The sequence below is a fragment of the Trachurus japonicus genome, chromosome 2 (assembly GCF_045865225.1).
Source record: "Trachurus japonicus isolate A0001 chromosome 2, Traja_1.0".
NCBI lineage: Eukaryota > Metazoa > Chordata > Actinopteri > Carangiformes > Carangidae > Trachurus > Trachurus japonicus.
The window spans coordinates 11,170,891-11,180,640 of NC_140908.1; the positions used below are offsets into that span (position 1 = coordinate 11,170,891).

The following is a 9,750-nucleotide window of genomic DNA, read 5'->3' on the forward strand; positions in this document are numbered from 1 at the left end:
TTTGCCAAAAAGTGACTGCCCCCTGTAACTCAGGAGTGCAAAGGGCAATATTCACAGAAATTTCTGGAGTGATAGTAAGGGGTACCAGGTGCAAGTACAGTGAATTTGGTACCCAGCTGTAATGGAAAAATTACCTAAACCGAGCCGAGGCGAACCGAGTAGAGCTGCAACTTAACCGTGTCGTAGTGGCCACTGGACTGTGTATAAACAGGGTCTCAGTGACATTAAGTTGAAAAGTGTTTCCGCCCGGTTTCGAACCGGGGACCTTTCGCGTGTGAGGCGAACGTGATAACCACTACACTACGGAAACTGGTGCTCTTTTAGGCTAAGGAAGGAAGGCTAAGGAAGGAAGGCTAAGGAATACTAAGGAAGGAGCTCCTGCCCAGTCACCATACTTCACTTCTTTCTGGTAAATAAGTTAGAAGTTTACAATCTTTGCTTCTTTGACCTACCACAGGCCCTGGTATTGATTTGTTAATAGAAAAGATCGATCAATTCTGTACTTTTCCATCCTCGTTAGTATAGTGGACAGTATCTCCGCCTGTCACGCGGAAGACCGGGGTTCGATTCCCCGACGGGGAGGATTTATTGTTTCTCTGTTTTGTAGACACATTGCTAGATCAGCAGATAGACAACACTACAGACTTGCCTTGTTGTAAAGATCTTGTTTGAGCTTCTTTTCCACATCATTTGTAGACTCCATACTGTCACTAGGCTACACCACGATCCTGCTGTGTTTTTTTTTTTGCTGCCCGCAGCAAAGTTCAAACCATCCGCTCCCACAAGATTTGTGTTGGGTCCCGCAGGACCCAGGGACCCAGCGGGATCCAATTCCAATGCAGCCCTCTACACTGTGGTAGGCTTTAGCAATCTGGTCAAAAGACATAATTTGGGCTGGAAAAGGATGTTGCATTGGCCGGGAATCGAACCCGGGCCTCCCGCGTGGCAGGCGAGAATTCTACCACTGAACCACCAATGCTCACGTGGACAATCACATGACCTTTGTTCCACCAAGGTCAACAAAAGGGGGCACTAAATTCAGCCGAGAGTGGCCCAACACTCAACTCTCTGGTACCGACACTTGACTCAACTCTCTGGTACCAAGAATATGAGCATGTCCACATTTTCTGGTAGCAGTTGAGACCTTTGGACACAAACTAAGGGCGCGTTCAGACCAGCCTTGTTTGACCAATAACACAAGGGTGTCCTCCTGTGAGTTTTGTTTACAGATTTTGTCTAAGTCTCCTGCAGTTGAAAAGACACGCTCACAGAGGTAGCAGGGACAGAATGGTATGCTTTGGCAAGGTGAAACAGCAAAGGATATTGGGAGCAGTTTTCTTGCCACCACTTCAGAGGGCAGCTACCTCTTTGACCTATCACAATCCTCGTTAGTATAGTGGACAGTATCTCCGCCTGTCACGCGGAAGACCGGGGTTCGATTCCCCGACGGGGAGGATTTTGATTTGTGCCCTTGTGAAAATATTCTGTGCATGTGTAACAAAGTTTTGAAGTTGTAGAAATAATTTGTGTATGGATAGAGGCCACTTTTCTGTGGTCTTCAATTTCCTTCTCAGCCTGTTCTGATCTGATACAGACTGCAGTGTTTCGCTATCGTGTGGTCTTTGCTGAAGCTGCTACAACTCGAGAAGTTTGTGGTTGGCAGACTTGATCTCTCAGGGGGTCTTACACGGTGTCACTGTGTGTTAGAACATGGATCAAACTTACGCCGGAATATCCCTTTAACCCAAACATGATAACGTTTGGTTTCCCGTGGATCTTCTCATTGGGCGAATGTGCGCAGGTTGTTTGTACTCGTGTAATCACTTGAGTAAAGCGGTAACCAAACTCCAGGGGTCAAACTCGCGTGAGTAAAGCAAGGGGAAAGTTCCATTGTGTCCAATGTGAAGGCACCGTAACTATCTTTATCTAACCCAGGAAAACACATGCCCCGTGTGAGGCTCGAACTCACGACCTTCAGATTATGAGACTGACGCGCTGCCTACTGCGCCAACGAGGCCTTAAGCATGGAAAAAAAATGTTGGCAAAAAAAATTCCTCAAATCTATGCAGATGCAACATGTTTTCTGGGCCACTGCTGTGTCTGCAGGCAGTGTGTCGACCTCTAAACATAACAATTCTGAAATCAACCCAAGATAGCATTTGGGTTGGAAAGGGGGAAAAAAACTGTTGCATAGCGGGACCCAATTCCAATGCAGCCCTCTACACTGTGGTAGGCTTTAGCAATCTGGTCAAGAGACATCATTTGGACTGGAAAAGGATGTTGCATTGGCCGGGAATCGAACCCGGGCCTCCCGCGTGGCAGGCGAGAATTCTACCACTGAACCACCAATGCTCACATCTGGACCTTTTTTACCACTCTAGTCGCGGGCCCTGCATACCTATGAACAGCTGAGTCTGCTGGGACCGTTGACATGCATCAAGAAAATACCTGTGGAGCGAGGATGCCATCTAGAGGGTCATACAACACACTGAAATGGATTTGAAAAAAGCCTACTGACCCCTATTCCAGTCTGTCGAGTTCACCTTCATGTTTGGACCTGACATACAACGACAAATTTGCAAAGCTATGACAAATTTGCAAAGCTATGACAAATACGCATGCGAAGCACAAGATCTTACTGTTCGACAATAATTCAAAATGGTGTTCACAATGCTTCTTACTGGCCAGGCATATACCCATACCATTCTGTCTGAGGCCTTGTCGACACGTAAACGGAGCTTCACTCAAAACAATCTTTTTCTTAAGTTTTTCCCTAACTCTTGACAATATAAGTGGATTAAATGTTGACTGGGAGTCGTGTCAGTGCAAATATGACGATCGATGATGATGTAACGGGCGCAATTCAGCCGCAGTGTCCGAGGGATCCGACAGTAGTCGACCGTTGTTGTTACATTGCGTCCACAGACTTTGTACGTCTAGCGTTGTGTCTCAGGTTACAGGTTAGAGCGGTGGGGGGTATGACATAGGCTAATTGTTTTGCAAAATATCCGTTTTGGGCATCTACACAAAACAGTGGGGCGGCGTTTTCAGATTTTCCCACTCAGAGAGACCCATTTCCAAAAAAAATACAGTTTTCGCCCCATCCTTAATTAAATGATTAATTGGTCACATGTGGGGAGAGTGATAGATCCATTGTTGCGGCAAGACAAAAGCTGCGTTTCCACTGCGGGAGCTCCTGGTAAAGAGAGAGGGGTGGGACCTTCTCAGCTGCTGTGTCTCCACTGCAGAGCAGGACCCGCCCGGACTCTTGCAGCGGCTTGCAACAATTTCGGAGTTTTTCACAGCCAATCTGAGTACCTACCCCAAGGCATGGACTTCTTTCGTCCCTGTAGAAAGTTCCTGGAGATGGCCCTATGGGGGAGGTACCTGCAGTGGAAACGTACCTAAAGGGGCATAAATTAGCAGGTCCACCAGGGTATTGGGCCGCTATAAAATTTGCAGTTGTGAATGTCGATCAAAACCCTAATTGACCCACAGCTCAGCAAGCCAAACAGATGTGAGAAAAGGACGTTGCATTGGCCGGGAATCGAACCCGGGCCTCCCGCGTGGCAGGCGAGAATTCTACCACTGAACCACCAATGCTTCCATGTGTGATTTTTTTACCAAGGTAGCCAGGATGTCCACTAGAGGGCCCCAGCCACAACAGCACTGCCTTCCCTGTCCTCTAACAGTTAAAAAGGGAGGAGTTTCAGGAACCACACATCTCCTCGTTAGTATAGTGGTGAGTATCCCCGCCTGTCACGCGGGAGACCGGGGTTCGATTCCCCGACGGGGAGTGCACATCCTTTTTTTCCCCTTTTTTTAAAAACATTGACAGCTTTTGTGTAAATACAACATGAGTTCTTACTTTACCTACCTCTGCATAGTCCAGAAAAAAACAGATTTGTCTGGTTGTGTGTGAATCCTTACGAATATACTGTATATACGAATTGTTTTATTAAATTCATTTGTCTGTCAGCTCACCTATCATTTGGAAGAATTAAAAAGCCTGATGGCTGTGGGTATAAAAGATCTTATGAAGTGGATGATCCGTGTTGTTCAGGATGGCCTCCACCATCCTCACTGTCACGCCAAATTAGGCAAAAAGAAGGTGCTTAAGTTTTGCTCATGCTGCAATCTGTGCCTATTATCTTTATCTAAAATATGTAATGTATAAAACGACTGATTGGTATATGAATACCAAAATATGAAAAGGATGTTGCATTGGCCGGGAATCGAACCCGGGCCTCCCGCGTGGCAGGCGAGAATTCTACCACTGAACCACCAATGCTTACATGTCCACATTCCCGGCCTCATTCCTTAAGTACAGAGGCCATCAGCGAATCACCGCTGACACAGAACTACCCCTTTGTCCTTCTCATGACAGCATCTACCCCCAGGCCCCATCTGTTTAGCACTCGAGAGCCTGCCCCACCCCCGCCCCAACCCTTGCCCCAACCCCCTCCCCCAGGCACACCACATCTCCCAAGAGATTCACATAAAGACTGTTGTTCACACTCAGCCTGAGGTGACTCCAAAGACGACGTGGACAACGATGGTTTAAATAGCAGCTGCCTAGGTCCACCACATTGTGTAGCTAGCAAACAGCTACACAATATGCCCAGTGTACAAAACAGGAGAGAATAATGCAAGGAAAAAAGGTATGCGCCCAACGTGGGGCTCGAACCCACGACCCTGAGATTAAGAGTCTCATGCTCTACCGACTGAGCTAGCCGGGCTTGCATCAGCAAGAAAAAGCTTGACTTTTATACAATCTCCTACCCCTGATGGCCTCCAGCACTATTTTTTTCGACCAACTGAAATAATCATTAAATACAATCTGAACATTTGCATTAGCTACAGGACCAGGTTTTCATCCCAGTTACTAATTTCTCCAGTCAAGCTAGCTTGCTAGTAAATTTAGTTTAGTTTTTTTAGATAAGATAATGCTTTATTTGTCCCACAGTGGGGAAATGTACAGGGTTGCAGCAGCAGACAACAGCAAAGAAATGTATAGGACAGATGATAAACAGCAGATAAAGTTACCATCTCAGGCGGCTGGACTTATTTTATTTTCCGAAATGAACAACTAATAAGCATCCAACCCCTCCGTTTAATCAGAAATCACCAAAACCATTAAACAGATTGTTGCTAAGTAAAACAGATTGTTGCGAGGGACCAGTGGTGTAATGGGGATTTTTTTTAACTGGGTGGACGCCATTGAAATACCAAATCTGTGACGTCAATGAAATAAATGTGACGTCATTGAAATACCACCCACTGCCACACGAGAGTTTAGTGTCACTGAACAAGACTGTAATGTTTAATGCCTAATGCCACTGACACAATCATTCACTCCAAAGTGTTGAAAGCCCAAGCCAAATTGTTACATGATCTCTAGACAAACAACTTCTATGGTAGACCAGACCTAGTAATCATGACACACGATGCAAGCATCAACCTTATGCAGATGAGATGCCTCTAGTCAAAAGGCTTACGTTTGCTTAGTGTCACCAGAAACAAACACAGATGAAAATAGAAAGCCCAGTTGAACATTAGGCCTATGACCGTCCAAGACACGAACATCGACTCAAAAGTCAGAACCCACATAACTGCAGCCAACAGGCATCTCACCCATCTATGATCTCACCTAATGCATGGCACAGCGGCCGTGGCTAACGTTAACATTAGCTCGCTTTTCCCATGTCTTGGAGGAGCAGCTCTGCCGCACGGGCTGCCCAGTAGTCAACCGATCACTATCAGCCAAATGTGTGTGTGCAGGGTTTGAAATTAACTTTTTGACCTACTAGCCAAGTGGCTAGTAGGTCAAAAAAGTTACTCGCCAGACAGATTTTTTACTAGCCAAAACCAACAAGTTGCTTCACTATTGTATTTCGACGTCAAGTTATATAGCAGTCATAGTTGTACCATATAACAGTCATCCTGTTCTTCTCAATCAATTGTGCTCTGTAGATGATGACCTTTCAACTTTTCTGGAATAACAGTAGTTTGTGTGGCGGCCTGCCACAGGCTCTCACAGAAAAAAAAGAAAAAAAAAAAAAATATATATATATATATATATATATATATATATTTTTTTTTTTTGGATGACTTTCTTTAATGGAAGCAATTTCACAGGTGCAACATGACAGTACAACGTGACAGAGTCAGAGAAGACTTCCATTCTTCCGTTTTTTCCCCAGTTTTTTTATCCCTCCCACAATCCCACCCCAGTCAAAGAAGAACAGTATAATAATAATTTTTAAACAGAGCTTCACCAACTCTCATCTCTGCCAGTCAGTCCACCTGCCGTCTCTCTCGCACGCACGCACGCACGCGCACGCGCGCGCACATACACACACAGACACGGGCGCATGGACAGTTGGCACTTTGCCGCTCGTAAATGCGCTATATCGCGCTGATTGTACAGTGTTCAAATACCACCCCCCACCCCCCCGTCCGTCCGTCGGATAGTCCGACCACCGACTCCGGCGTGCTAACAGCTAACAGCTACCAGCTAACAGCTAACAGCTACAGCAGCTGACTGAACCTCTGGAGCCGCGGCTCGGCTCACGTTAACTGGGCTCGGTGCGTTCCTCTCGGTCAGCTGTGAAGCAGCAGCGGTCTGATGAGCATGATGTCCGTCACGTGTCCCGTTATGCGCGACGAAGTTGTGACGTTGTCAGGTGACTATAAGCTTATAATACACTGGGGGAAACCCTGGAAACAGATTGGGAGTCTCATTTTTTTCTAGCTCGCCAAGTGGCGAGACAGTTAAAAATCTGTCTCGCCACAGAGGAATCTGGGTCGCAAATGGCGAGTGGCGACCGCTAATTTCAAGCCCTGTGTGTGTGTGTGCATAAATAACACTATCTGCAGCCATAACATGATGTGCAATTAAAGAATCCACTGCCTGACAAAAAGGCTCGAAGTAGCCCTCCCCCAACAGTTCAGCACACAAAGATCACATAAAAGCACATTACAGGCACCATTCATTCAGTGAACACTTATTGCTGTGATACAAAAAAAAAAAAAAAACCTTGACAACCACACCTGTGTGTAACAAAACACATGCCCCGTGTGAGGCTCGAACTCACGACCTTCAGATTATGAGACTGACGCGCTGCCTACTGCGCCAACGAGGCTTGCATCACTGGAGCAGAGGTGGCCTTTAAATAGGACCAGAAAGTATGCACATGTGACACATACACATATTTTGATAAGCAATATATCATCCCATAAAACAGCATCCATAATAATCTCAAGCAAAAGAAACACTCTCAAACTCACACACACACACACACACACACTAGCTGCAGTTCCCCTCACTGTCCAGCAGAGGGCCAACTGCACACAGTCCTAAATCTGTTCACATAAATCAGTGAGTTTTAGTTGTTGAAATTTCACATCACATTGCTCTGTCTAGTTGATAACCAATTTTAATCCCTGCCTGCACATTACATATATGGACATGTGTGTGTGTGTGTGTGTGTGTGTGTGTGTGTGTGTGTGTGTGTGTGTGTGTGTGTGTGTGTGTGTGTGTGTGTATGAATGAGTGCATGCACAAAAGCATGTGCTGGCTCATTGTGCAGTAGCCCTCCCCCAACAGTTCAGCACACAAAGATCACATAAAAGCAAATTACAGGCACAATTCATGCAGTGAACACTTATTGCTGTGATACAAAAAAAAAACACACAACCACACCTGTGCGTAACAAAACACATGCCCCGTGTGAGGCTCGAACTCACGACCTTCAGATTATGAGACTGACGCGCTGCCTACTGCGCCAACGAGGCCTGTACAGTACGATTACAGTTTGTATTTATAAGGGAATTGCAACTACATAACCTCTTTATCAAAATAACCGAGATATATACCCTATTATATTGTGAAAGTGTGATTTAGAAGCCAACAAAACATCATCGGATCCATTGAGTGGCTCCATATAACTCACACACAAAAGCTACAATTAACATATTGATTGTAATCTCACTCATTGTCCAGCAGAGGGAGACAATGCTCCTGCAATTTTCACAAGGTAATAACAGGATGAGCACAACCATAAAGAGGACAACAACTGGTCAATAATACTCCATCCCGAGAGATTCAACGACCATTCACACCTGGCCTCATGTGACTCCAATAACGACACTCACATAGCAGTGAGGATGCAGCTTTAGGTGACTCCAACAACACTTAAAAACTATTATCATACAACCAAGAGCACTTGAGATTCATGTGACCACAATGACGTGAATAATAATGACAAAGTAGAGGTAAAATCCCTGCAGCACGCGTGACAACAAACCTGGCAGCTACAACTCCACCGGATGCCCTGATGTTGACCGTGTGCATAATAAATCCCATCATATTATCATAGATCCTCTGACAAGCAAGAGTCGGCACAGTGAGAAACAATTAACCCGAAGGTAGTAATGAAACAAGCACATCATTTACAAAAACGCACAGCAACACGACCAAAAACGAGTGTAACTGCACTAAATGGTCGCTAGAGGGCAACAACATAGTACTGACGCAGTAAAAGTACTACATCCAAAGTTACCAGTTTACGTAACATGTTTTTAATATCTAAACACGATCAACAAACTTAACAAAACGTAGATTTCGGGCTCAAAGTGGCTCGCTGGTGAATGACATCTCTCATAGCAACAATTTTCCACCTGAAGTAATTAAAAGATGCTGTGGCCTTCTGCCATTTAGCTTCGAAGCTAGCCGTAAAGTATGCGATGCCGGTAACTTTACACGGCATGGCACGAAAAATACACAAAGGCAACACATAAAATACACATAATAATAACCGGATGACTTACCCCGAGCATGTCCGTCACTGTTTTGGAGATATTTTCGCTGCATTTTCCTCCAACTAGTCCTCCCGCAAAGCGAGCCGAAAAAAGATGCGCAGGCGGTCGGTGACGGTGAATGTCCTCGTCTGGTGTCATTTGTTTCCTCGCCAAAAGTTGCCGTAAACCCCGAAAAGTTGTATATCTCGACTAAAACTTGAATAATATACTGTGCTTTAGTTAGAAAATATAACATATCCAGGTAATATCTGCAGCAATTGAGCTTCGTCAAGGTCCTCCTGACCTTTAGACACAGTGGCGTCTGCAATTTAGCAGCAGCCAATAGGAGGAGCTCTTACCTGCGACACAGGTCACGTGATGTTAAAAACAATTAAGTTTTAACCTTTACAATTAATGACTTAAAACATGTTGATAATAATAAACGACTGCATATTTAAGTTATTCTACCTTTTCTCTCTCTCTCTTTGTGAAACGCCAGTTTACAAGTATGTAATGACACATTGTTGCACTTCCTCAAATCAATATAAAAGTGCATCTATTTTCTGATCAATTCCACGATTTTCTTAGATTGTGTACTGGGAGTAATCAATAATGATGACTTTACTTAAAGTAACTGCGTGTAAAGAATGGATGAATCCAGACAAATGCCAACTGAAAGCCATATTTAATAATTTAATTCCACCATGCATAAACCATATAGAAAATACTTTACAGCAATGACAGTAATAATAATCATTATTTAAAAAAGAAAAGAAAAGAAAAGAAAAGAAAAGAGATATTTCATGATGCCAAAAACCAAAAGCAAGTGTCACAGATCACTGAAGGCTCACAAGTTGTAATCGGATTAGTATGATGAGTTAGTAGCAGGGTTAGATTTCACCCTGTGAGGAGTCAGCACTACAGTAAAAATAAAGAACAGGTGATAAT

General features: G+C 44.5%; 12 non-coding genes across 12 annotated transcripts; 3 read left to right on the forward strand and 9 right to left on the reverse strand.

Moving 5' to 3' along the window:
* Positions 1 to 237: 237 nt before the first annotated feature.
* Positions 238 to 310, reverse strand: trnav-cac (transfer RNA valine (anticodon CAC)). The gene has a single exon. It is a non-coding gene; the product is annotated as a tRNA-Val (tRNA).
* A 200-nt stretch (positions 311 to 510) lies between these two features.
* Positions 511 to 582, forward strand: trnad-guc (transfer RNA aspartic acid (anticodon GUC)). Its single transcript has one exon. It is a non-coding gene; the product is annotated as a tRNA-Asp (tRNA).
* A 326-nt stretch (positions 583 to 908) lies between these two features.
* On the reverse strand, positions 909 to 979 carry trnag-gcc (transfer RNA glycine (anticodon GCC)). The gene has a single exon. It is a non-coding gene; the product is annotated as a tRNA-Gly (tRNA).
* A 403-nt stretch (positions 980 to 1,382) lies between these two features.
* Positions 1,383 to 1,454, forward strand: trnad-guc (transfer RNA aspartic acid (anticodon GUC)). The gene has a single exon. It is a non-coding gene; the product is annotated as a tRNA-Asp (tRNA).
* A 490-nt stretch (positions 1,455 to 1,944) lies between these two features.
* On the reverse strand, positions 1,945 to 2,017 carry trnam-cau (transfer RNA methionine (anticodon CAU)). Its single transcript has one exon. It is a non-coding gene; the product is annotated as a tRNA-Met (tRNA).
* A 264-nt stretch (positions 2,018 to 2,281) lies between these two features.
* Positions 2,282 to 2,352, reverse strand: trnag-gcc (transfer RNA glycine (anticodon GCC)). The gene has a single exon. It is a non-coding gene; the product is annotated as a tRNA-Gly (tRNA).
* A 1,180-nt stretch (positions 2,353 to 3,532) lies between these two features.
* Positions 3,533 to 3,603, reverse strand: trnag-gcc (transfer RNA glycine (anticodon GCC)). The gene has a single exon. It is a non-coding gene; the product is annotated as a tRNA-Gly (tRNA).
* Positions 3,604 to 3,725: 122 nt separating this feature from the next.
* On the forward strand, positions 3,726 to 3,797 carry trnad-guc (transfer RNA aspartic acid (anticodon GUC)). The gene has a single exon. It is a non-coding gene; the product is annotated as a tRNA-Asp (tRNA).
* A 423-nt stretch (positions 3,798 to 4,220) lies between these two features.
* Positions 4,221 to 4,291, reverse strand: trnag-gcc (transfer RNA glycine (anticodon GCC)). The gene has a single exon. It is a non-coding gene; the product is annotated as a tRNA-Gly (tRNA).
* Positions 4,292 to 4,666: 375 nt separating this feature from the next.
* trnak-cuu (transfer RNA lysine (anticodon CUU)) lies at positions 4,667 to 4,739 on the reverse strand. Its single transcript has one exon. It is a non-coding gene; the product is annotated as a tRNA-Lys (tRNA).
* A 2,333-nt stretch (positions 4,740 to 7,072) lies between these two features.
* Positions 7,073 to 7,145, reverse strand: trnam-cau (transfer RNA methionine (anticodon CAU)). Its single transcript has one exon. It is a non-coding gene; the product is annotated as a tRNA-Met (tRNA).
* A 579-nt stretch (positions 7,146 to 7,724) lies between these two features.
* On the reverse strand, positions 7,725 to 7,797 carry trnam-cau (transfer RNA methionine (anticodon CAU)). The gene has a single exon. It is a non-coding gene; the product is annotated as a tRNA-Met (tRNA).
* Between the last annotated feature and the right edge of the window lie 1,953 nt (positions 7,798 to 9,750).